Source organism: Oncorhynchus masou, chromosome 28, assembly GCF_036934945.1.
Source record: "Oncorhynchus masou masou isolate Uvic2021 chromosome 28, UVic_Omas_1.1, whole genome shotgun sequence".
In the NCBI taxonomy this organism is placed as follows: Eukaryota; Metazoa; Chordata; class Actinopteri; order Salmoniformes; family Salmonidae; genus Oncorhynchus; species Oncorhynchus masou.
Window position 1 is genome coordinate 50,216,798 of NC_088239.1, and position 27,190 is coordinate 50,243,987.

Sequence of the window (27,190 nt, forward strand, 5' to 3'; positions counted from 1 at the left end):
TTACATTTAGATTCACTGTGTCAAGGGAAATATAGTATTCTTTCTAACAAAGAGATCTATATACACTGCTCAAAAAAATAAAGGGAACACTAAAATAACACATCCTAGATCTGAATGAATGAAATATTCTTATTAAATACTTTTTTCTTTACATAGTTGAATGTGCTGACAACAAAATCACACAAAAATGATCAATGGAAATCAAATTTATCAACCCATGAAGGTCTGGATTTGGAGTCACACTCAAAATTAAAGTGGAAAACCACACTACAGGCTGATTCAACTTTGATGTAATGTCCTGAAAACAAGTCAAAATGAGGCTCAGTAGTGTGTGTGGCCTCCACGTGCCTGTATGACCTCCCTACAACGCCTGGGCATGCTCCTGATGAGGTGGCAGATGGTCTCCTGAGGGATCTCCTCCCAGACCTGGACTAAAGCATCCGCCAACTCCTGGACAGTCTGTGGTGCAACGTGGCATTGGTGGATGGAGCGAGACATGATGTCCCAGATGTGCTCAAGTGGATTCAGGTCTGGGGAACGGGCGGGCCAGTCCATAGCATCAATGCCTTCCTCTTGCAGGAACTGCTGACACACTCCAGCCACATGAGGTCTAGCATTGTCTTGCATTAGGAGGAACCCAGGGCCAACCGCACCACCATATGGTCTCACAAGGGGTCTGAGGATCTCATCTCGGTACCTAATGGCAGTCAGGCTACCTCTGGTGAGCACATGGAGGGCTGTGTGGCACCCCCAAAGAAATGCCACCCCATGAAGAAATCTAGGAACCTAGGAAGATATCTATTAACCTAGGAAGAATCTCCACCCAGCACAGCCTCTTCTGGCTGTGCCGGGTGGAGATTATAACAGAACATGGCCAAGATGTTCAAATGTTCATAAATGACCAGCAGGGTCAAATAAGAATCATCACAGTGGTTGTCGAGGGTGAAACAGGTCAACACCTCAGGAGTAAATGTCAGTTATCTTTTCATAGCCGATCATTGAGAGTATCTCTACCGCTCCTGCTGTCTCTAGAGAGTTGAAAACAGCAGGTCCGGGACAGGTAGCACGTCCGGTGAACAGGTCAGGGTTCCATAGCCACAGGCAGAACAGTTGAAACATGATACATTTTATGTATAGTTTCCTAGAAACAAGGGAGGCTGAACTTACCCCACTCACCCCTAAGCCTATGGCAAGACTCTGAAGACCTGACATTCAGTCCTACGTCATTATTACAGTCACATAACTTTTCATTCTGATAAAACCATGTATCATAAATGATTATAGTTAGGTTTTCACGCAAAAAAATGGTGATTTAAATAGCGACTACTGTCAGGATTTGGCCAGGGTTGTTCCGGGTTTTGGTCACTAGATGCCCCCATTGTGCTTTTTGACCTTATGTTTTTTCCCTTGTTCCCCATTATTATTTGCACCTGTACCTCGTTTCCCCTGATTGTATTTAAACCCTTAGTTTCCCTCAGTTCTGTGCTCTGTGTTTGTATGTTAGCACCCAGCCCTAGTGTTCTGTGTTTTCTTGTCGATTCCGGTGGATGCTCTTGAGGAATTCTGTTTTTGTTTTTGAGTGTCTCTTGAGGCCTTTTTGTGCTATTCCTACCACCTTTTGGATTTGCCATTTTTGTATTTAAGGACTTCTCCTTTTTACTTTATTAAATACACCGTCTTAAGTACTGCTGTGTCTGCCTCATCTTCTGGGTTCTGCTGACTATTCGTGGCTCAGTTGGTTAAGTGACTGTTTCTCACTCCGGAGACCCAGGTTCGTAACCGGGTCCTGACAACTACATTGCCAATATGCTACATAATGCCGCCAAAGGACCAACTCCATACTGTACATTGTGAGAAACCAGCTGCGTGTCGTGTCTTATGACCAGGGCCTCTCTTTCACACCTCTTCTCCCACCCCTCTCTTCTCCTGCCAAGCATGCTGTGGGAGAGAGCTGCTGCGTCTATATGGTCCCCACATGCCCACCCTCAAAGTGCAGGGAGCTGCCAAAGGTCTACTCTGCGACGTGCCCCTCTGCCCATCCCAATGTGTGGGCAGTGCCAGCTTGTAACCAGAGAGCAGAGAGAGACCCAACAGCTGCTGCTAGTTTAAGTCTCCCTCTGCATCTGCCACTACTGTGATCTCATGGAACAAAGCTAGAATGCAATCACACGCTCTGACTGGGTGCCCAGTCACACTCCTGCCTTTGTCCTCTGTCATCTCCCTCTCTTTCTGACTGCTCTCTCCCTCTCTCTCTCTCTCTCTCCCCGTCTATCTCGCTCTCTGCCTGTCTGTCTGCCTGTCTGTCTGTCTGTCTGTCTGTCTCTCTCTCATCTCTTCCTGTCTCTCTTTCTCTAAATCCCCCCTTCTCTGCTATTCCTGCTCATCCCACATTCTCTTCAACATTGCTGATTGTGAAACCAGACCAGAGGTGTTGAACTAAACCTCCCTCCTATGATCTCTACCTGCTGGTTAGTCTTTAACTGGAGCGCTACTAGCCAAACACAGTACCACAGTTCAACCACTCCCATTCCTCCACAGCCAGCACCATGCTGTCAGACAGGCACTACTAACTGTGTGGGGCTCAGACTCACTTCAGCACTGGAATCACCAAACAATTCAGCCTCTCCCCTCTCTCCCTCTAATCCCATTCATATATCCTGTAGCCCTCCTGAACGCTGGCTCAATGAAGTGGCGACAGCTCCTTTTGACAGCACACCTGAGAACGGTTCCCCGAAAAGCCTCCTCTCTCTGCTAACAGAACGCCGGAGTGACAGGCAGCAGTTGAAGCTGTAAGGCAACACCGTGTTTGATTAATCAGGCATTACTCTGGCACAAAGCAAAACACAGCGCTAATCCTCAGTTCAGCAACAGGAACCCTGCAAGAAGTATACACACACACAGACACGTTGCCACGCACATACACACCCACACACACTTTACCGTGCTTGTCCAAAATACTTTCTCAGAGTAAGTAACGTCCCTGTGTTTCTCTCTACCCCAGCTCTCACCGTCCGGCAACACCAGCTGCAGCCAAGGGCCTTCGGGCCCCTATGGAAACACCAGCAGCATCACGTGAATACAGTTAGTGAGTGTACGTTATTCTGCCAGTCACACCTTACAGTCTGACAACTGGATTAGCAGCCCCTACACACAGCTCCACTCTCTCCACACCCACACCCTTTTCAGTGTGGAAGTGCCTGTAAAGTCAAAGGCAGTCACTTTCACAGAGAAGGTGGGACAGTTGTTGTAGCATGTGTTGCACGTGTATGGCTATAGAACAGTTTGTAATAGCAGAGATTTAAGTTATTCCATACACCCAGTGTGTCTCTATGCATGCCACTATTTTGTTTGTGAGACAGGGTCAGTTCACCAGACATGCTGTGTCTACAGGGATCAATACAGGCTCACTGACAAATCCCACCTTTCATACCTCCTCAATGAGCCGATCCACTTTGAAGACTTGTCTGTGGACTCCACACGTGTTACAGTTTCACCTCAGGAAGGTGATTTTGCAGCAGGCCGACCTAGAAGCTCCACCTCCTCAGCAAACAGACCGGCATTAGGCTGTCAGAGACAATGTTGACAGGTCTGACTGTGTTCTGCCTTACTCTGTCCATTAATGACTAATAACAACCTGGTTGCTACCAGGTCTCCTGTAGGGTCGCGTACAGAATCATTTTGGCATTCTTTTTTTTTTTTTAGAATGAGTCTTAGTCATTTTGACTAAAATATAACGTTTGTTTTTTGTCATTTGAATACTGATTTAGTCAAATTATTGTCAACATGCCATTTTAGTAAACGAAATGCCCTTCCATTTTAGTCACCTCACATTTGTATTGCCTCATTAAGCTATAGTAAACATGTAGCACTGACTTCCATGTGCACAGACATATATAATCTTGTCCTACCAACAGATTCTTATGCATAACAATTCTCTTCCCAACAGCAGAAATATGACAAACATACACGAAGTCTACTAAACATTAAGAACACCTGCTCTTTCCATGACATAGACTGACCAGGTGAATTCAGGTGAACGATATGATCCCTCATTGATGTTACCTGTTCAATCCACTTCAATCATTGTAGATGAAGGGGAGGAAACAGGTTAAAGAAGGATTTTCAAGCTTTGAGACAATTGAGGCGGATTGTGTATGTGTACCATTCAGAGGGTGAATGGGCAAGACAAAATATTTAAGTGCCTTTGAACGGGGTACGGTAGTAGGTTCCAGGCACACCGGTTTGTGTCAAGAATTGTCTGGCCATGCAAATTCCTAATTCAGCCTACATAGATAATGCGCATTACACACAAAACACAAACACAAGCACAGAGAGAGAGAGGCATGTTTGTTCTACATAGCATATTTCTGTCTGAACGTTCCAAAACTGTATTATGGGTCATATCTTTTGAACGGTAGCCTAAAGGCTAGAATCAAGCTGTTTTCTCGGAGGAAAAGAGAGGGATACCTGGCTACAGAACCTGGATAAGACATGCAATGTGAAAAGTGGGAGAGTTGAGCGAGACTACAAATTCACAGACAGCCTACTTTTCTATAGTCTACTCAAAGAAGAGAAAAACAAAAACATAGCTAGACCTTTGTTTTACTATTAAACTCAATGCTGCTTACTGTTTCGTAAAGCTGCTTGTGTTCTTAACCAGGCAAAGGGTAGCTTACTAGAACGCTGGTGGTGACTGGTTAGCTAAGGGGAAGCAGGTAGAGAGTCGACCTGCGCGATGTGTATAGTCGAAGGCGGAGCCTGTCTGCTCACACTCATGGCTTGCTCCCCTGCAGCTCACCAGCTGATGTAGGCTGTGTTTCCCGGGTGTGAAGTGTCCTTCCCACTGCTGAACAGACCTGCGCTACACATCGATGCTGCTAATATTAGCTCTCCAAAAGTGATTGTCCAGTCCACTTACTAGTCAGATTTCAGTCACATATATCATTTTGTGAAATGAAAAACTTAGTTGTAGTTCTTCTGGATCTATTTAGCCATTTTTAGTTTTGTCAATTGCCACTGAAAAATAGGTGTTTGACTAATATTCTAGTCCAAATTTGTGTTGATGAAATTAACACTGAATGACTGTTTCCTAGAAACGTTGAAGTATTTTTAGTGTGTGTGTGTGTGTGTGTGTGTGTGTGTGTGTGTGTGTGTGTGCGTGATTACGTCAGTGCAAAGCTGACTTTATCTAGCGACTCGACCATCAGCGCCCGTGTCCATGCTATGGACTGGGGGACTGGACACTATGAAAACACAGCAGGGGAGAGAGAGGGCCTGCCTCACTGCCTCTGTTTATTTGACATCACAGAGGAAGAGGTTGACTTTCCAGGCTCCAGTGACTCTGCCTCCTCCCTACAGCAGATGACTGACAGAATGATTGACTTCCTCACTGATGTCCAGAGGCCAACTCTCGCTGCCTGGTGCAGATTTAGCATTGGGAATAGAGGTATTCAGATGAAACAGAATCTTGCGGTTATTAATGCCCTGGCAACTGTCTAAGTCAAATACAGCCATAAAAAGACTCTGCTGTGTTCGGTATAGAATTGGGGACATAATTCACTTACCAGGTGAGTTTCTCTCTCTCTCGGTCTCTCCCTCTCTAATCAGACATGCTACATTGATGCAATAGTTCCAGCCACAATCATTTAATCATGAGAAGACTCCGCTCTATAATGACTCACTAGCTGTTTCAGTGGAAACGATCTGTGGAGTCAATTATGCCACGGTCCCACCCAGCCTAGGTGAGAATGAACTCATACATGGGCTAGCAGTGCAACGAGCATTGTGTTTCACATAACTACACCATCATTCTGTTGCAATACGCTGTCCTCGCAGCACACACAATCTGTTGACAGAGTTACTAGACCCTCACTGCAACATCTTCACAAAACCGCCGTTGGCGTTGTCACTCCTCTCTGTTCTGGGCAATGCTCTGTTCTGCGTTGATGGAGTAAGTTATAAGACACGCTGGCGGGAGAGGAGGGCTACCTTGCATGGTTTTAAACATGCCTTTGATCCCGTTCCAGATCACTGTGCTTTTCTCATGAGGTTCGACAGAAAAATGTCACACGCACACACACACACACACACACACACACACAAAGATGATGTCATCCAACTCCCACCCGTGTGTAGTGGCTCCCTTCATGAGATAGACAAGAGGGGAACAGATGCATATGAACACACACACACTCCCATGACTCAGATGACACGTAGACACACCAAATACTCCACCCGAGCGCAACTGCAGATCACAAACATACCAACTAGTGTGTTCTAGATTATATTGTATTGTCTTGACTCAGTAATCTCCAAACGTTTCAACTCGGTTCATAACACTCACAAACTATTTGGACTGAATGAACATGCATCTGCCAGAGTCAATAACACAGTGTGGTGTGAGGCGGGCTGGCGGAGAGGTCGGACACAGACAGACAGACAAACGGCCCACAGTGTGTATTCCCAGGATGTCTGGTCCGTTCTCTCCAGGTCTACACTCTAACCCAACGCCCCTGGGAAACAAAACCATGCAGGGCAACCTGAAACCCATGATGTCATCCTGCGAGAGAGAATGCGGGGCTACCGGCAGTCAGTGAGAAAGTGTCCCAAACCCCAAATCAACATCACACAATTACCGGGGTTAATTGTATTTGGAGTACAACAGCTGGCTTGGATTAGGAAGCCCACTGATAAAGAAGAGGAGAAGTGCAGAGTGGGGTAAGCCTTCTAACATGTGAAAGGTGCATAGGAAGCAGTGTGGGGGAGGTGTGTGGGAAGAAACCACAGGCCCTGTATGAAGTTATGGGGCCAGAAGAAGGGAGTGTCAGTGTTAAGATTTGACTGAAATACCACATGTTCCATAGGCCTACTGTACCTTCCAACTTCATCTTATGTTGAAGTACATTTGCAGTTGTCGCCAAAATAATTTATATGCCAGCTTATGTGTGCATACATGCGCACTTCTAATATTTATGTTACCAGTCAAAGGTTTGGAAACACCTACTCATTCAAGGGTTTTTCTTTATTTGTACTATTTTAGACATGGTAGAATAGTAAAGACATGAAACCTATGAAATAGCACACACGGTATATAGACTTTTCTGTTGTGTTATTGACTGTACGCTTGTTTATTCCATGTGTAACTGTGTTGTTGTTTGTGTCACACTGCTTCGCTTTATCTTGGCCAGGTCGCGGTTGTAAATGAGAACTTTTTCCTCAACTGGCTTACCTGGTTAAATAAAGGGGAAATAAAAAAATGAAATAACACATATGGATTCATATAGTAACCAAAAAAGTGCTATTATAATTTAGATTTATATTTGAGATTCTTCAAAGTATCCAACCTTTGCCTTGATGACAGCTTTGCGCACTCTTGGCATTCTCTCAACCAGCTTCATGAGGTTGCATTTCAATTAACAGGTGTGCCTTGTTAAAAGTTAATTCATGGAATTTCTTTCCTTAATGCGTTTGAGCCAATCAGTTGTGTTGTGACAAGATCGGGTTGGTATACAGAAGATAGTCCTATTTAGTTCATATTACGGCAAGAACAGCTCAAATTAGCAAAAAGAAAAAGACAGTCCATCATTACTTTAAGACATGAATGTCAGTCAATCAGGAACATTTCAAGAACTTTCGCAGTTTCTTCAAGTGCAGTCGCAAAAACCATCAAGACCTGTGATGAAACTGGCTCTCATGAGGACTGCCACAGGACAGGAAGACCCAGAGTTACCTCTGCTGCAGAGGATAAGTTCATTAGAGTTACCAGCCTCAGAGACTGCAGCCCAAATAAATGCTTCACAGAGTAACAGACACATCTCAACATCAACTGTTCAGAGGAGACTGCGTGAATAAGGCCTTTATGGTCAAATTGACGCAAAGAAACCACTGCAAAAGGACAACAATAAGAAGAAGACACTTGCTTGCCCCAAGAAACATAAGCAATGGACATTAAACCGGTGGAAATCTGTCCATTGGTCTCATGAGTCCAAATGTTTGGTTCCAACCAGAGTAAGTAAATGGATAATCTCCGGATGTGTGGTTCCCACCATGAAGCATGGAGGAGGAGGTGTAATGGTGCTTTGCTGGGGACACTGTCTGTATGGTATGAGTTGGATCGCAGACTTTTGGAAAAACATATGAAGGTGAAGCTGGTTGAGAGAATGCCAAGAGTATGCAAAGCTGTCATCAAGGCAAAGGGTGGCTACTTTGAAGAAACTCAAAAATTAAATATATTTTGATTTGTTTAATACTTTTTTGGTTACTACATGATTCTATATTTGTTATCTCGTAGTTTTGATGTCTTCACTATTATTCTACAATGCAGAAAATAGTAAAAATAAAGAAAAACCCTTGAATGAGGAGTTGTATCCAAACTTTTGACTGGTACTGTATATATACACTGTTCAATCGGAAAGTATTCAGACCCCTTTCCTTTTCCCACATTTTGTTACGTTACAGACTTTTTTTAAACCATGTAAATCTTCATCCATCTACACACTATACCCCATAATGACATAGCAAACACAAGTTCAGACATTTTAGCAAATTTATAAAAAATAAAAAAACGGAAACAGCACATTTACATAAGTATTCAGACCCTTTACTCAGTACTTTGTTGAAGCATCTTTGACAGCAATTACAGCCTCGAGTCTTCTTGGGTATGATGCTATATGCTTGGCACACCTGTATTTGGGGAGTTTCTACCATTCTTCTCTGCCAGTCCTCTCAAGCTCTGTCAGGTTGGATGGGGAGCGTCACTACAGAGCTATTTTCAGGTCTCTCCAGAGATGTTAGATCAGGTTCAAGTCCGGGATCTGATTTGGCCACTCAAGGATATTCAGAGACTTGTACCGAAGCCACTCCTGCCTTGTCTTGGCTGTGTGCTTAGGGTCATTGTCCTTTTGGAAGGTGAACCTTCAGCTCAGTCTGAGGTCCTGAGCGCTCTGGAGCAGGTTTTCATCAAGGATCTCTCTGTACTTTGCTCTGTTCATCTTTCCCTCAATCCTGACTAGTCTCCCTGTCCCTGCAGCTGAAAAACATCCGCACAGCATGATGCTGCCACCACCATACTTCACAGTAGGGATGGTGCCAGGGTTTCTCCAGATGTAACTGTTGGCATTCAGGTCAAAGAGTTCCATCTTGGTTTCATCAGACTAGAGAAGATTGTTTCTCATTCTCTGAGAGTCCTTTGGGTGTCTTTTGGCAAACTCCAAGAGGGCTGTCATTTGCCTTTTATTGAGAAGTGGCTTCCAGAGGTCTGACTGGTGGAGGGCTGCAGAGATGGTTGTCTGTCCTTCTGGAAGGTTCTCCCATCTCCACAGAGGAACTCTGGAGCTCTGTCAGAGTGACCATCGGGTTCTTGGTCATCTCCCTGACCAAGGCCCTTCGCCCCCATTTGTTCAGTTTGGCCAGGCGGCCAGCTCTAGGACGTGTCTTGGTGTTTCCATATTTCTTCCATTTAAGAATGATGGAGGTCACTGTGTTCTTGGGGACCTTCAATGCTGCAGAAATGTTTTGGTACTCTTCCCCAGATCTGTGCCTCGGCACAATCCTGTCTCGGAGCTCTACGGACAATTCCTTCGACCTCATGGCTTGGTTTTTGCTCTGACATGCACTGTCAACTGTGGGACCTTATATAGACAGGTGTGTGCCTCCAAATCATGTCCAATCAATAGAATATACCACAGGTGGACTACAATCAAGTTGTAGAAACATCTCAAGGATGATCAATGGAAGCAGGATGCACCTGAGCTCAATGTCAAGTCTCATAGCAAAAGGTTTGAATACTTATGTAAATAAGGTATTTCCGTTGTTTATTTTGAATACATTTACAAAAATATCTAAAAACCTTTTTTAAATTTTGTCATTATGGGGTATTGTGTGAAATATATATTTTTCATTGAATCCTTTTTAGAATAAGGCTATAAAGTAACAAAATGTGGAAAAGGGTAAGGGGTCTGAATACTTTCCAAATACACTGTATCTACAGTTGAAGTCGGAAGTTTACATACACCTTAGCCAAATACATTTAAACTCAGTTTTTCACAATTCCTGACATTTAATCCTATTAAAAATCCCCTGTCTTTGGTCAGTTAGGATCACCACTTTATTTGAAGAATGTGAAATGTCAGAATAATAGTAGAGAGAGTGATTTAGTTCAGCCTTTATTACTTTCATCACATTCCCAGTGAGTCAGAAGTTTTCATACACTCAATTAGTATTTGGTAGCATTGCCTTTAAAATGTTTAACTTGGGTCAAATGTTTTGGGTAGCCTTCCACAAGCTTCCCACAATAAGTTGGGTGAATTTTGGCCCATTCCTCCTGACAGAGCTGATGTAACTGAGTCAGGTGTGTAAGCCTCCTTGCTTGCACAAGGTTTTTCAGTTCTGCCCACAAATTTTCTATAGGATTGAGGTCAGGGCTTTGTGATGGCCACTCCAATACCTTGACTTTGTTGTCCTTAAGCCATTTTGCCACAACTTTGGAAGAATGCTTGGGGTTATTGTCCATCTGGAAGACCCATTTGCGATATCCACATCATTTTCCATCCTCGTGAAGCCATCTATTTTGTGAAGTGCACCAGTCCCTCCTCCAGCAAAGCACCCCCAAAACATGATGCCGCCACCCCTGTGCTTCAAGGTTGGGATGGTGTTCTTCGGCATGCAAGCCTCCTCATTTTTCCTCCAATACTGATGATGGTCATTATTGCCAAACTGTTCGATTTTTGTTTCATCCTGCCAGAGGACAATTTTTCCAAAAAGTACGAGCTTTGTCCCCATGTGCAGTTGCAAACCGTAGTCTGGCTTTTTGGGGGGTTTGGAGCAGTGGCATCTTCCTTGCTGAGTGGCCTTTCAGGTTATGTTGATATAGGCCTTGTTTTACTGTGGATATAGATACCCTTGGACCCGTTTCCTCCAGCATCTTCACAAGGTCCTTTGCTGTTGTTCTGGGATTGATTTGCACTTTTCGCACCACAGTAAGTTAATCTCTAGGAGACAGAACGCGTCTCCTTCCTAAGCGGTATGACGGCTGTGTGGTCCCATTGTGTTCATACTTGCGTACTATTGTTTGTACAGACGAACGTGGTACCTTCAGGCATTTGGAAATTGCTCCCAAGCATGAAACAGACTTGTGGAGGTCTACCATTTTATTTCTGAGGTCTTGGCTGATTTCTTTTGATTTTCCCAAGATGTCAAGCAAAGAGGCACTGAGTTTGAAGGTAGGCCTTGAAATACATCCACCGGTACACTTCCAAATGACTCAAATTATGTCAATTAGCCTATCAGAAGCTTCTAAAGCCATGACATCATTTTCTGGAATGTTCCAATCTGTTTAAAGGCACAGTCGACTTAATGTATGTAAACTTCTGACACACTGAAATTGTGATACAGTGAATTATAAGTCAAATAATCTGTCTGTAAACAATTGTTGGAAAAATGACTTTTGTCATGCACAAAGTAGATGTCCTAACCGACTTGCCAAAACTATAGTTTGTTAACAAGAAATTTGTGGAGTGGTTGAAAAACAAGTTTTAATGACTCCAACCTAAGTGTATGTAAACTTCCAACTTCAACTGTATCTTTATACATTTTTCTATACATAATTAGCCTAAACCAGCTCTTGTCATCATGTAAACACTGTCTGCACCTCTCTCAGCCTCCTCCTCGCTACTTATGTTTTTTTTTAAATATTCTTGACATAGTTCATTCTGTTCAGTATACAAAGTGTCCATATGCACACCAGGTTAATTCTTGCTCAATAACACAATGGCAGTAGGACCTAACTCTTTAGGGAACAGATAACCCGCTGGTCATGAGTTCATTTTCCAGACCACAAAGCTATTCTGTAGAGTTGATTGAGAATCTAAGCCCATTGGGAGTGTTGGCTACCAGAGACCATTCATTTCTCTGCTCCTGCACATGTGCCTGTCTATAGAGGAGAGAAGAGCTGGAGAACACAAGCATACCAGGGTCATGGTTTCATCATGAGGAATCTATGATGGATCATCGCTCCTCCCACTCAGCTATTCCTCATTTAGGACGTGGTCCTCCTTCTGCCCTGCCCTATCAGTCAGCCAACCAGAGAGCAGCTACAGGTGCCAGACCAGAAGGTGACCGTTCTGGTCATCTAAATTGACCTCTAACGAACTCTGACCCTCTCACCCCTTTTATTGCAGTACTTTTAGAGCTTTATCGATTTGCTGAGAAGAGACACACACTCTTGCAGGATGGCATCTAGGTTTGACATTGTAAAGAGCTACAATTAATCAAACATCAATGGTTAGTAATGTTTGGGGACTGGCACACTGTAGTAGCTGAGCGAGTCTTAAAGGGTCAATCCGCAGATGAACCAATAAAGCGTTCTCTCCACCACTGTTTCCAAAGATGAGGGATGGGGCTGGAGAAATTTAACCACACTAAAATTAATAGACAAGAGCTATGGGTGCAAGGACTGACCATCCAAAATTATAGTTTTAACCATGTTTTGAGGCTATACATTGTTTGTTTACATTCATTATGTTTTAAAACATTGGAGTAAAACAAGCTTATATTTTTAAGGGGTATTTATAAGTTCTATTCTTCAGGAATCAATGGCTTCATATCATTCATAAGTCCAAAAATAGATGTAGCAACTGCAGATTGCCACTTTAAAAGGGGAACACTGTAGACCCATATCTCGTGCCCTGAAGTACAATCAAACAATCAAACACAGACACACACGCAAATACGCTCCAGCACCAACTCAGCCTAGCAGCCCTCTCCCCAGTGCCCATAATCTCTGTGTGTCAGCCCTGCACCCTCTCATGGACAGAAAAGGGGGATCAAAGGTGTCCCAAATCCCTCTGTGATTACCCCGTGGGTCAAGTATCAGCCCAGGAGATGAGGCGAACAGCCCGCCCTCCCAGGTCCGGTCAGTAAAACAAAACATATGATATGTGTTCGCCACGCCAAACACACCACACACAGACAGACGGCCCAGAGTAGAGCAACATACTGCAAGGACAGCTGTCCTCTCACCCTGTGTCTAATGCACAAAGACAGTGGTTGATGAACTGATTAGATGCACTAAGATATCCAACAGTCTCTGGGGGGGGGCGATGGGGAACCCACGGTGTACCGGGCCAGCGGTGTGACCCTACGTCTTGGGAGATGGGTCAGTGGAGAGTCACTCCACTTGGATTACTTCACTAGAAACGGATCCAACGGAGCAGTATAACTTGCCGTGGTCTCTAGTATGTCCGACCACAATAGGAGTATGACATTAAAGGGAGATGTGGCTGCATTGAAATAGGGTTCCTGGGGGGGGGGGAGTGACACACACACACCACACACACACACACACACACACACACACACACACACACACACACACACACACACACACACACACACACACACACACACACACACACATACACACACACACACACACACACCACATACACACACACACACCACACACACACACACACACACACACACACACACACACACACACACACACACACACACACACACACACACACACACAACACACACACACACCACATACACACACACACACACACACACCACATACACACACACACACAACACACACCACACACACACACACACACACACACACACACACACACACCACATACACACACACACACACACCACATACACACATACACACACACACACACACACCACATACACACCACACACACACACACACACCACACACACACCACATACACACACACACACACCACACACACACACACTCACAAGTGTTCACTTACAGCACATCGTGTGCGCACACACACACACACACCAGTGTTCACTTACAGCACATCGTGCACACGCGCACACACACACACACACACACACACACACACACACACATACACACACAGCACATTGTGTGTGCACACACACAGTGGTGATACTCCAGACCTGTTTACACAGACAGGGTAGGATCTGAGAGCAGGAATCCAGGCGGGCATTGAGTAGATTTAGGTCTGCCAGAGGATCCTCCTCTACCCCCTCCCTCAGAACCCCAGAGTGGAGGTTCAATTTTAGGGTTGAGCTCCAGTCCAATCCCCCAGGACGGTCTAGTATAGTTTGGCTCAAGCCTCATTTGCAGTCTGCAGACATCTTGTTACTGCTAGACAGGCTGGCTGGTTGGTAGGCTACTGAGAAGGCAAACATTCCCACAGACCTCATCCAAATGGCAGACTCTCTATCTATAACAGTGTCTCTCAACTCTGGGCCCCAAGTACCCCCAACACCACTCATTATTGATGTAGGCTCAGACAAACACACCTGATTCAACCAGTTAAGTGCTTGATGAATCGGGTGTGCTTGTCCGAGGTCACAACAAGAATGTGTAGTGTTGGGGGTAGTTGAGGACCAGGGTGGGGAAACAGGGATCTACAGTTGCAGAAATATAAACCCAGTGGTTTAAATACAAGGCTAAAGTCAGGGCTTTAAGGGATTGATTGACATTTACAAAATGGGTTCCTGGACAAAAATTGGGGAGGATCATACTCTTTCAATTTCAGTCAATGCGAGGGTTTAGTGCTTTTTAAATCTAGTCCAAGGGAGGGTCTGGTAATTTGCAATGAATTAAATGTCAATATTTCTCAGTGTTTTAGAATGAGTTGCTTATTAGGCTATACACTCAGAGGCCAGTTCATAGGTACACTACCCCGTTTACAAAAATGGTTTGCTCCAACAGACCGTGGGTTACGTGGCCATTTGAAGGATAGAATGGGCAAAACAAGTGACGTAAGTGGCTTTGAGCGTAGTATGATCGTCAGTTACCAGTATCTCAGAAACTGCTGGCCGGCCTCCTGGACTTTACACGTACAACCATGTCTAGTGTGTCCTGAGACTGGTGCCACAAACAAAACACATCCAGTCAGCGGCAGTCCTGTGGGCGAAAACAGCTCGTGGATGAGAGAGGTCAAAGGAGAATGGCAAGGATCGTGCAAGCTAACAGGCAGGCCACAAACAGGCAAATAACGGAGCAGTACAATAGTGGTGTGCAGAACGGCATCTCGGGAACGCACAATGTCGTTCCTTGTCATGGATGGTTGATTGCAGCAGACGACCACACCGGGTTCCACTCCTATCCGCTAAAAACAAGAAGAAGTGGCTCCAGTGGGAACGGAATCACCAACACTGGACAATGGAGGAGTGGAAAAACATCCCCTGGTCTGACGAATCCCAGTCCCTGTTGCGTCATGCAGATGGCAGAGTCAGGATTTGGTGTAAGCAGCATGAGTCCATGACCACATCCTGCCTGGTGTCACCTGTACAGGCTGGTGGCGTAATGGTGTGGGGAATTTTTTTCTGGCAAACGTTCGGTCCGTTGATACCAATTGAGCAATGTTTACACACCCCGGAGAATTCTGGCTGTTCTGGAGGCAAAGGGGGGTCCGAACCGGTACTAGATGAGTGTACCTAATAAACTGGCCACTGAGTGTATATCGATATTTGCCCGATGCTGCCCCTCATCCCTGATTCTCCGCTGAGCACAATAATAATTGTGCCTATAGGCTATTTAGTGTGGTCTCAATCAAACGATCCATATCCTAGGCTTTAGGCTATGAAGTGCATGCTCAGAGAAGCACATGGCAGAGTAGTATTTCTAAGATAGCTGATGGGAGGGTGTAAATAATACTAGGCTGCATTACACACTGCAATGGATATTCCAACCCTGATCCCCGGCCTGCTCTGCTCTTGCTCATCAAAAACATTTTTGTGTGTGCTGCCTAACCAATGGCTATGCTGTGTAGGTCGACAGTGGCTGTTCAGGAGGAGAGTCAAAGGCCTATTCTGGAAATCATTTTTGATTAGGCCTAATCTTGCACGTGGACTAGAGTATAGCCTCTGTTCAGTTTGAGAAGGAGAGCACAAAGATGAGGACCGGAGGTCAACTTTGATAGCTTGCTACTGTACTACTATAATTGATTTTGTATTTATTTTTTTAAACAGTACAGTGCATTCAGAAAAAGCGTATAGACCTGTTGACTTTTTCCACATTTTGTTCCGTGACAGCCTTATTCTAATGGATTAAATTGTTTCCCCTCCCCCTCATCAATCTACACACAAGACCACATAATGATAAAGCAAGACCCCATAATGATAAAGCAATACCCCATAATGATAAAGCAATACCCCATAATGATAAAGCAATACCCCATAATGATAAAGCAATACCCCATAATGATAAAGCAATACCCCATAATGATAAAGCAATACCCCATAATGATAAAGCAATACCCCATAATGATAAAGCAATACCCCATAATGATAAAGCAATACCCCATAATGATAAAGCAATACCCCATAATGATAAAGCAATACCCCATAATGATAAAGCAAAACCCCATAATGATAAAGCAATACCCCATAATGATAAAGCAAAACCCCATAATGATAAAGCAATACCCCATAATGATAAAGCAATACCCCATAATGATAAAGCAATACCCCATAATGATAAAGCAATACCCCATAATGATAAAGCAATACCCCATAATGATAAAGCAAAACCCCATAATGATAAAGCAATACCCCATAATGATAAAGCAATACCCCATAATGATAAAGCAATACCCCATAATGATAAAGCAATACCCCATAATGATAAAGCAATACCCCATAATGATAAAGCAATACCCCATAATGATAAAGCAATACCCCATAATGATAAAGCAATACCCCATAATGATAAAGCAAAACCCCATAATGATAAAGCAAGACCCCATAATGACATAATGATAAAGCAATACCCCATAATGATAAAGCAATACCCCATAATGATAAAGCAATACCCCATAATGATAAAGCAATACCCCATAATGATAAAGCAATACCCCATAATGATAAAGCAAAACCCCATAATGATAAAGCAATACCCCATAATGATAAAGCAAAACCCCATAATGATAAAGCAAAACCCCATAATGATAAAGCAATACCCCATAATGATAAAGCAATACCCCATAATGATAAAGCAATACCCCATAATGATAAAGCAATACCCCATAATGATAAAGCAATACCCCATAATGATAAAGCAAAACCCCATAATGATAAAGCAATACCCCATAATGATAAAGCAATACCCCATAATGATAAAGCAATACCCCATAATGATAAAGCAATACCCCATAATGATAAAGCAATACCCCATAATGATAAAGCAAAACCCCATAATGATAAAGCAAAACCCCATAATGATAAAGCAAAACCCCATAATGATAAAGCAAGACCCCATAATGATAAAGCAAGACCCCATAATGATAAAGCAATACCCCATAATGATAAAGCAAAACCCCATAATGATAAAGCAAGACCCCATAATGATAAAGCAATACCCCATAATTTTTAAAACTTTTTAAAATTTTACTAGGCAAGTCAGTTAAGAACAAATTCGTATTTTCAATGACGGCCTAGGTACAGTGGGTTAACTGCCTGTTCAGGGGCAGAACGAGAGATTTGTACCTTGTCAGCTCGGGGATTTGAACTTGCAACCTTCCGGTTGGACCGTTGTGTTGGAGCCTATATCTTTCTATTATGAGGTAGGCCAACCTGTTTGACAGACTATATTAGGCTATAGGCTGCTATATCCATAGATTTTGTCGGTCAGTTCCTCCACCCACCATGCACTCTTTAAATGCCCTACCTCCATATCAGGGCTGTTAAGTTAAAACCAAGACTCGAATTGAGAAAGTATGCCATAGGACAACCTTTAATTAAAGAAAGTGGAAAAAAGCACAGAAAATAAAACTGATCCGATTGTATAAAATGATCTTTAACAGCAAAAGACATGACTCCGATGCATATGGGGATATCAATGTTTTGTTTCGTTGACATTCAGAGGCTGAGCTACAACCTTCTATAGCCGAGGGGGACAAAAAAATGACTTTGCTTGTGTAGTAATCTAATTCTGTCACTATCAATTGATTAAGCTATTTACTTTCTGTACAATAGAAGATGTTTAAAACACAGACAGCTCTTAGGGAAACACCATGATTGCCATGTCTAGCGAAAATGTCTCTCCCAATGACCTCTCAAAGTCCGCCCACGAGGCCTGAAACCTGCCCAACATTTACCCCCCCCCCCAAAAAAAATGTTTTATACAACGTTATCGAGCGAATTAAGAAGGAATGTGATGTAATTTGTAACAAAAGTAGGCAAAGGAGCAAAGGTCGCTTCAAAATAATAATTATTGTGAGTTTAAGATTATGTCTTTAGAGAAAAGATCTTTTGCCCTTATTAAACTCGCCAGATCATTTTCCATCAATGGATGTCAAATTTAACTTGTTTTGACTGCTATTATTAAGCAATAAGGCAGAGGAGGTGTGGTATATGGCCAATATACCACAGCTAAGGGCTGTTCTTACGACACCACAACCCCGTGAGGTGCCTTATTGATATTATAATCTGGTTACCAATGGAATAAGAACAGTAACACTTTGAAATAGGTCACACCCGTGGTACACGGTCTGATATACCAAGGCTTTAAACCAATCAGCACCCAGGGCTCAAACCACCCAGTGTACAACTGTCAATACATCCTATTTGTGCATGTGCATAACTATAGATCAATCCGACAGGACAGTTTGAGTGTCGAAAGTTGGACAGAGGATCTCGAAAAGCTCTGTGCAAGAAACACCTGGAGGAACCTCCAAAAATGAATGTTTGGCTATTTTCTGGCAATTGTGCTGTTATTATGTGCCAGATGTCAAGACTTCAAACCGTTATAAATGGCCTATTTTCGAGATTGACTTGTTATTTCAATAGCCATAGGCTACGGACTAAAATCTGTCTTTATAATTGTAATTCACTTTGCCATGGTTTGCTGAGCGAGATGCCGGAAGCCTATAGCCTCTGATAGGCCAACATCTAACTTCCGTGAAAAGTCCACAATGAAACTGACATTAAATGTGGAGAACGATACATACGCGATAGAGCTGTGACCATGATCACATTTGATAACTTCCAAATGAATGAACTAAACATGAGCCATTAATAATTGCATAATAACACAAGGCTACAACAACAACAAACTGAAGTTATAGGCTGTTTATCCATTTGCCAACTCCAGGTGGCCTACACAAGTGGCACAAATCGATTTGCAATATCGTCATTTCAACATATGTATTGTATGAAATAGTAGGCTACAGAAATGTAGAAATGTCATGGAGGTCGCGGTGCAATTTAGAAGCAGCCCAAAAACCCACCACCCCGCGACCAATACAATACATCAGATTCCTAATGATGTCACAGATTGAATTATTTCATTGCAAACAAAACAGACAGATTATGGCGTTGGAGAAATATGATAGGCCTATGTGTTCATCTTATCTCTCTGTCCATTCTGTAATTTGTGTGTTATTAAAAAAAGTCTAAATGGCGCAGAATTGCATGACATTTTTTTTATAAAAAAAAATATCTACAAATATGATAATAGATTCATGCAATGATTTTTACTATAACGGAGATCTTTCCACGGTGGTCTGCGAACCCACAACCTTCTAGCCTGCAGCCCTGTGCGCTATCAAAATTCCTGCGTTGCCATGTAATGCTTAGAGGACGAAGAACAGTTTCTAAAACTACATATCTAAGGCTCTGTCCAAGAAGTGAGGGTAAACAGTAGACATGTTCTCTGCTATCCACTTTGTTTTAATTATTGTTTTGGGTACAGGGGAGGGTCATTTTTTCTTCAAGCGTTCAGGGAGGGTTTAGGTCAAATATATTTTGCTGAAGGGAGGGCCATCCATTTTCATTTCAGTGAGGTCTAATTTTCTCCATGTAACCCTTATTATAAATAATGTTCACTCACTAAGGTTCTTAAAAAGCTGCTTCAGTCCATCTTTGGGATTGGACCTGAAGAGAACCATGGTCATCCAATAGTCCAGCAGCCCCCACCCAAAACATGATGGAACTATGCCTAAAGGTTCCAACCTTACTAGTGTAGCCCAGAATAACACCACCGCCCAGCGCCCACATTCCCAACCTACAGTGTTAGGCAGCACAGCGCTCCCCTTCTCCACCACCCACACCCCAGCCCTGCACAGGGCGTACAGCCTATGATTGATGACCATATTGATGTAGTGCTCTGCACTTTTCTGATGCTGAGAGAGAGAGAGAGAGGGAGGGAGAAAGGGAGAGACAGAGAGAGAGAGACAGAGAGAGAGACAGACAGACAGACAGACAGACAGACAGACAGACAGACAGAGAGACAGAGACAGAGACAGAGAGAGAGAGAGAGAGACAGACAGACAGACAGACAGACAGACAGACAGACAGACAGACAGACAGACAGAGAGAGAGAGAGACAGAGAGAGAGAGAGAGACAGAGAGAGAGAGAGACAGACAGACAGACAGACAGACAGACAGAGACAGACAGACAGACAGAGAGAGAGGAATAAAGAGAGAGAAAGAAAGATAGAAAGAAAGAAAGAAAGAAAGAAAGAGAGAGAGAAAGAAAGAAAGAAAGAAAGAAAGAAAGAAAGAAAGAAAGAAAGAAAGAAAGAAAGAAAGAGAGGAAGGAAGAGAGAGAAAGAAATTGTGAGAGAGAGCTAGAGCTAGAAAGAGAGAGAAAGAGAGAATAAAGAGAGATAGAAGAAAGAGAGAGGGGAAAGATAGAGAGAGAGGGAGAAAGGGAGAAGGAAAGAGAGAGAGGGAGAGGGGGAGAGAGAGGGAGAGGCATAGGCAGGGGGAGAGAGAGTTCACTGGTGTATTTAGTTGACATGATTCTTATTTTTTGGGGTTTTAAAAGTCTGAGCAGCTCAGCTGCTGCTCAGGGGTGCGGGGAGTGTGTGCGCACGTGCACATATATGTGCGGTAGTGTGTGTGTTCGAGTGTACGTGTGTGTGCATGTATATGTGAGGAGTGTTTTTTTTCTCCATGTCCTCAGTTGTCCAGGTATGTGTAATGAAATCTCTGGGCTTGTTTTGAAAACTCTGGGAGTTCCACTCATTTTCACATTTTAGTCTTTTCTGGGGACCTCAGGCCCGACCCACTCTCTTCTCCTCCTCACCCTCAGACCTGGTCCCAGGGAGCTGTCCAGCCCAGCTCATTTACTGCTTCATTTGGGAGTGTGTTTAAAATGTAAAACAAACATGAGCCTCAAAGACAACAGAACCCCCACCATCCTGTGCACTGTCACACTGAGAGCCCTGTTACTTCATCCTAGCCATCAACCAGTGGCTGAAATGGCTTTGCCAGTGTGCTCCTGAACCCATTACAGGGGTCACGACGTTCAGATCTACTCCAGAGAGGAGCGAGTTATCAAAGACATGCTCTCTCGTACAGATGACTTTTTGAAATGGTCGGGAAGACACTAAATGTGCGGTGTTGAACGAAAGACTGACAAGCCGCAAACACTTACACTAATGAAAAAAACAATCAATCAGGGAGTACTCTCGTCACGAAACATCCAGCTATCTTGGACATAAATGTAATGTTGCTGGCAAGTGGGGGGGACAAGTTGAGGAGCTTGTCGATGAGTATTCAACCAGGCTTGATATGATTGGCATCCCCTCTCTGCCTGTAGTCATGAAGCTAGACGCTGTCAGAGAGGTGGCGCTCGCAAAGATTCAACATCTGTTTGCCAATGTGCATATCCCACAGAGGTTTATGAGGGGGAATAACAACAAAAACTGTTCAAGTAGTGAGAAAGTGGCTATGCTTAAACACACACACCACACGTGACTTTATCTTCCTGAGCTGAACAGAGGGGGGGTCCCGAATGTTGACTGGATATACAGCTCTACCAGACCGACTGACCTGCTGAACATGCTCAACAGTGACGGTGTGACAGTTAGAGCTAGCCAGAGCCTCCCTCGTTCTGGACTTACTGAGGGAGGAAGTAGAGATCTCCACCTGTCCAACTGGACCTGAATACCAAAGACCCAATTCGGGTCCAGAGCAGGTCTAGTTCCAGAATTCTAAATCATGTCACGGGTCTGGGTCGGATCTGATATGATTGTCACAGGTCTCGGGTATGTGTCGTTTTAACTGACTTGATGATGACGGACTTAAACGTTAAGAGGAGAAGGACATGGCTACAACGACCAAGAGCCAACAGGTAGGCTGCCACTTCCTATTCCGAATGGAGCTGTTGTTATCTGTAACTGTCGGATGAGAAAGCGCATGCAGCTTAAATTGGCCTCGATTTTGGAAGTGGGCTGCTAATTCAACTGATACATGGAGCCCTTTCTGACAAGCTCTTCAAATACCTTTTCTTTTTGTATACCACTTGGACACTCTGGGATACAGATACAAGTTGGCGATATTGATATTTAGCAGTCTGGGCCACGTACATGGGCTTATGGTACGTGGCCCCTTCAGGTTGCAGGCCTGCCTAAGAGTAGAGCAAAACAACCGGCTAGGTCAGTGGTCACAAACTTTTTCTGAGTCAAGATCACTTTCGGAGCCTGCTCGCCTCCCTACCACTGAGGAAGTACAGTTCCCGCTCAGCCCAGTCAAAACTGTTCGCTGCTCTGGCCCCCCAATGGTGGAACAAACTCCCTCACGACGCCAGGACAGCGGAGTCAATCACCACCTTCCGGAGACACCTGAAACCCCACCTCTTCAAGGAATACCTAGGATAGGATAAAGTAATCCTTCTCACCCCCCCTTAAATGATTTAGATGCACTATTGTAAAGTGGCTGTTCCACTGATGTCAGAAGGTGAATTCACCAATTTGTAAGTCGCTCTGGATAAGAGCGTCTGCTAAATGACTTAAATGTAAATGTAAATGTAAAATGAAAGCCGAGATCTGCCTCTCGGATTTTTAGTTTTTAACATGACCTAAAAGCGTAAGCTTTTGCAACATAAATCAATGAAAAACAGTATCAATGAGGTCTGTGGAGTAGGCTATAGGCCTGCATATGGGTTATGCTTGAATTGCCCTGCCAATGTTGCTATTCCCAGACAATTTTGAAATATATACCGTTGAAGTCGGAAGTTTACATATATTTAGGTTGGAGTCATTAAAACTTGATTTTCAACCACTCCACAAATTTCTTGTTAACAAACTATAGTTTTCGTTTAGGACATCTACTTGGCGCATGACAAGAGCAATTTTTCCAGCAACTGTTTACAGACAGATTATTTGATTATTAATTCACTGTATCACAATTCCAGTGGGTCAGACGTTTACATACACTAGTTGACTGTGCCTTTAAACAGCTTGGAAAATTCCAGAAAATGTAATGGCTTTAGAATCTTCTGATATGCTAATTGACATCATTTGAGTTAATAGAAGGTGTACCTTTGGATGTATTTCAAGGCCTACCTTCAAACTCAGAGCCTCTTTGCTTGACATCATGGGAAAATCAAAATTAATCAGCCAAGACTTCAGAAAAATAATAGTAGACCTTCACAAGTCTGGTTCATCATTGGAAGCAATTTCCAAATGCCTGACGGTACCAGGTTCATCTGTACAAACAATAATACGCAAGTATAAACACCATGGGACCATGCAGCCGTCATACCGCTCAGGAAGGAGATGCGTTCTGTCTCCTAGAGATGAACATACTTTGGTGCGAAAAGTGCAAATCAATCCAAGAACAACAGCCAAGGACCTTGTGAAGATGCTGGAGGAAACAGGTACAAAAGTATCTATATCCACATAATCTGAAAGGCCGCTCAGCAAGAAAGAAGTCACTGCTCCCAAAACCGCCATAAAGAATCCAGACTACGATTTGCAACTACGGTTTGCAACATCCCATGGCAACAAAGATCATACTTTTTGGAGAAATGTCCTCTGGTTTGATGAAACAAAAGTAGATCTTTTAGGCCATAATGACCATCATTTTGTTTGGAGGAAAAAGGGGGAGGCTTGCAATCCAAAGAACACCATCCCAACTGTGAAGCACGGGGGTGGAAAAAAAATATGTTGATATATTGAAGCAACATCTCAAGACATCAGTCAGGAAGTTAAAGCTTGGTCGCAAAATGGGTCTTACAAATGGACAATGACCCCAAGCATACTTCCAAAGTTGTGGCAAAATGGCTTAAGGACAACAAAGTCAAGGTACTGGAGTGGCCATCACAAAGCCCTGACCTCAATCCTATAGAAAATGTGTGGGCAGAACTGAAAAAGTGTGTGCGAGCAAGGAGGCCTACACACCAGCTCTGTCAGGAGGAATGGGCCAGGAGGATTGGGCCAAAATTCAACCAACTTGTTGTGATAAGCTTGTGGAAGGCTACCCGAAACATTTGACCCAAGTTAAACAGTTTAAAAGCAATGCTACCAAATACTAATTGAGTGTATGTAAACTTCTGACCCACTGGGATGTGATGAAAGAAATAAAAGCTGAAATAAATCATTCTCTCTACTATAATTCTGACATTTCACATTCTTCAAATAAAGTGGTGATCCTAGCTGACCTAAGACAGGGAATTTTTACTCGGATTAAATGTCAGGAATTGTGAAAAACTGAGTTTAAATGTATTTGGCCAAGGTGTATGTAAACTTCCAACTTCAACTAGTATATATTATTATTGATTGGTATATGATCCCACTGGTAATAGATCATTTAAAATTAAATGTTATTTGTCAGACGTTCCGAATACAACAGCTGTAGACCTTACAGTGAAATGCTTACTTACAAGCCCTTAACCAACAATGCAGTTTTAAGAAAAAGAAGAGTTTCAGAAAACATTTACTAAATAAACGAAAGTTAATTAAAAAAACAAAAACAATAACAAGGCTATATACTGGGGGTACCGGTAGAGTCAATGTATGGGAGTACAGGTTAGTCGAGATAATTGAGGTAATACAGTATGCACATGTAGGTAGGGGTAAAGTGACTGCATCGATAATAAACAGAGAGTAGCAGCAGCGTAAAAAAAGGGTGTGTCAATGTAAATAGTCTGGGTAGCCATTTGATTAGCTGTGCAGCAGTCTTATGGCTTGCGGGTAGAAGCTGTTAAGAAACCTCTTGGACCAAAACATGGCGCTCCGATACCGTTTGCCATGAGGTACCAGAGAGAACGGTCTGACTAGGGTGGCTGGAGTTTTTGGCAATTTTTAGGGCCTTCTTCTGACACAGCCTGGTATAGAGGTCCTGGATGGCAGGAAGCTTGGCCGTTCACACTACCCTCTGTAGTGCCTTGCGGTCGGAGATGCAACCAGTCAGATTGCTCTCGATGGTGCAGCTGTAGAATTTGAGGATCTGAGGACCCATGCCAAATCTGTTCAGTCTGCTGTGGAGTAACAGGTTTTGTTGTGCCCTCTTCACAGCTGTCTTGGTGTGTTTGGACCATGATAGTTTGCTGGTGATGTGGACACTAAGGAACTTGAAGCTCTCAACCTGATCCACTACAGTCCCGTTGATGAGAATGGGGCGAGCTCAGCCGCCCCTTTCCAGTCGTCCATGATCATCTCCTTTGTCTTGATCACGTTGAGGGTGAGGTTGTTGTTCTGGCACCACACTGCCAGGTTTTCGATCTCCTCCCTGTAAGCAGTCTCGTTGTTGTCGGTGATCAGGCCTACCATGTTGTGTCGTTGGCAAACTTAAATGGTGGTGTTGGAGTCATGCTTGGCCACATAGTCATGGGTGAACAGGGAGTACAGAAGTGGATAAAGCAAGCACCCCTGAGGGGCCCACGTGTTGAGGATGAACGTGGCAGGTGTGTTGTTACCTACCCTTGCCACCTGGAGGCGGCCTGTCAGGAAGTCCAGGATCCAGTGACAGAGGGAGGAGTTTAGTCCCAGGGTCCTTAGCTTAGTGATGAGCTTTGAAGGCACTATGATGTTGAACGCTGAGCTGTAGTCAATGAACAGCATTCTCACATAGGTGTTCCTTTTGTCCAGGTGGGAAAGGGCAGTGTGGAGTTCAATAGAGATTGCGTCATCTGTGAATCTGTTGGGGCAGTATGCAAATTGGAGTGGGTCTCGCGTTTCTGGGATGATGGTGTTGATGTGAGCCATGACCAGCCTTTCAAATCACTTCATGGCTACAGACGTGAGTGCTACGGGTCGGTAGTCATTTAGGCAGGTTACATTGGTGTTTTGGGGCACAGAGACTATGGTGGTCTGCTTGAAACATGTTGGTATTACAGACTTGGTCAGGGAGAGGTTGAAAATGTCAGTCAAGACACTTTCCAGTTGGTCAGCGCATGCTCGGAGTACACGTCCTGGTAATCTGTCTGGTCTGCTGCCTTGTGATTGTTGACCTGTTTAAAGGTCTTACTCACATCAGCTATGGAGAGCGTGGTCACACAGTTGTTCCGGACAGCTGATGCTCTCATGAATGCTTCAGTGATGCTTGTTTCACAGCGCAAATAGAAGTAATTTAGCTCATCTGGTAGGCTCGTGTCACTGGGCAGCTCGTGGCTGGGCTTCCCTTTGTAGTAGGTAATAGTTTGCAAGTGCTGCCACATCCGATGAGTGTCGGAGCTGGTGTAGTAGGATTCAATCTTAGACCTGTATTGACACTGTCCGTTTGATGGTTCGTCGTTGTGCGTAGCAGGATTTCTTATAAGCGTTCGGGTTAGATGTTGATGTTGGCTGTAATCTATGGCTTCTGGTTGGGGTATGTACATACAGGCTCTGTGGGGACGACGTCATCAATGCACTTATTGATGAAGCTGATCACTGATGTGTGGTGTACTCCTCAATGCCATATTTCAGTCTGTGCTAGCAAAACAGTCCTGTAGCTTAGCATCTGCGTCATCTGACCACTTCCGTATTCAGCGAGTCACTGGTACTTCCTACTTTGGTTTTTGCTTGTAAGCAGGAATTAGGAGGATAGAATTATGGTCAGATTTGTAAAATGGAGGGCGAGGGAGAGCTTTGCACGCGTCTCTGTGTGTGGAGTAAAGATGGTCTAGAGTTTTTTTTTCCTCCTCTGGTTGGTGCTGGTAGAAGTTAGGTAGAACGGATTTAAGTTTCCCTGCATTAAAGTTCCGGCCACTAGGAGCGCCGCCTCTGGATGAGCATTTTCTTGTTTGCTTATGGCGGAATACAGCTCATTGAGTGCTGTCTTAGAGCCAGCATCAGCTTGTGGTATTAAATAGACGGCTACAAAAAACATCAGAACAGCGTGGCTGTATTCTTTGAGTCTCTCGTCATGGTCTTCAAAGTTTAGAATTCTCACCACCAACTTTGCATTCAAGGTTTCTTTTTACAGTCTCGCGGAAACTGTGCAATCTGATTGGCCAGAG

The 27,190-nt window shown here is 43.8% G+C and overlaps 1 protein-coding gene across 3 annotated transcripts in view; it reads right to left on the reverse strand.

Annotated features, from left to right (window-relative positions):
• bmpr1bb (bone morphogenetic protein receptor, type IBb) overlaps positions 1-27,190 on the reverse strand; it is a 119,159-nt gene that overhangs the window by 72,284 nt on the left and 19,685 nt on the right. The window contains exon 1 of one of the 3 annotated variants that reach the window (XM_064942414.1): positions 2,941-3,101. The exons of the other annotated variants lie outside the window; for them this stretch is intronic. The gene's annotated coding sequence lies outside the window, so the exon portion shown is untranslated. Of the gene's footprint in view, positions 1-2,940; positions 3,102-27,190 lie in introns of those variants that run through there. 3 annotated transcript variants of the gene reach the window in all.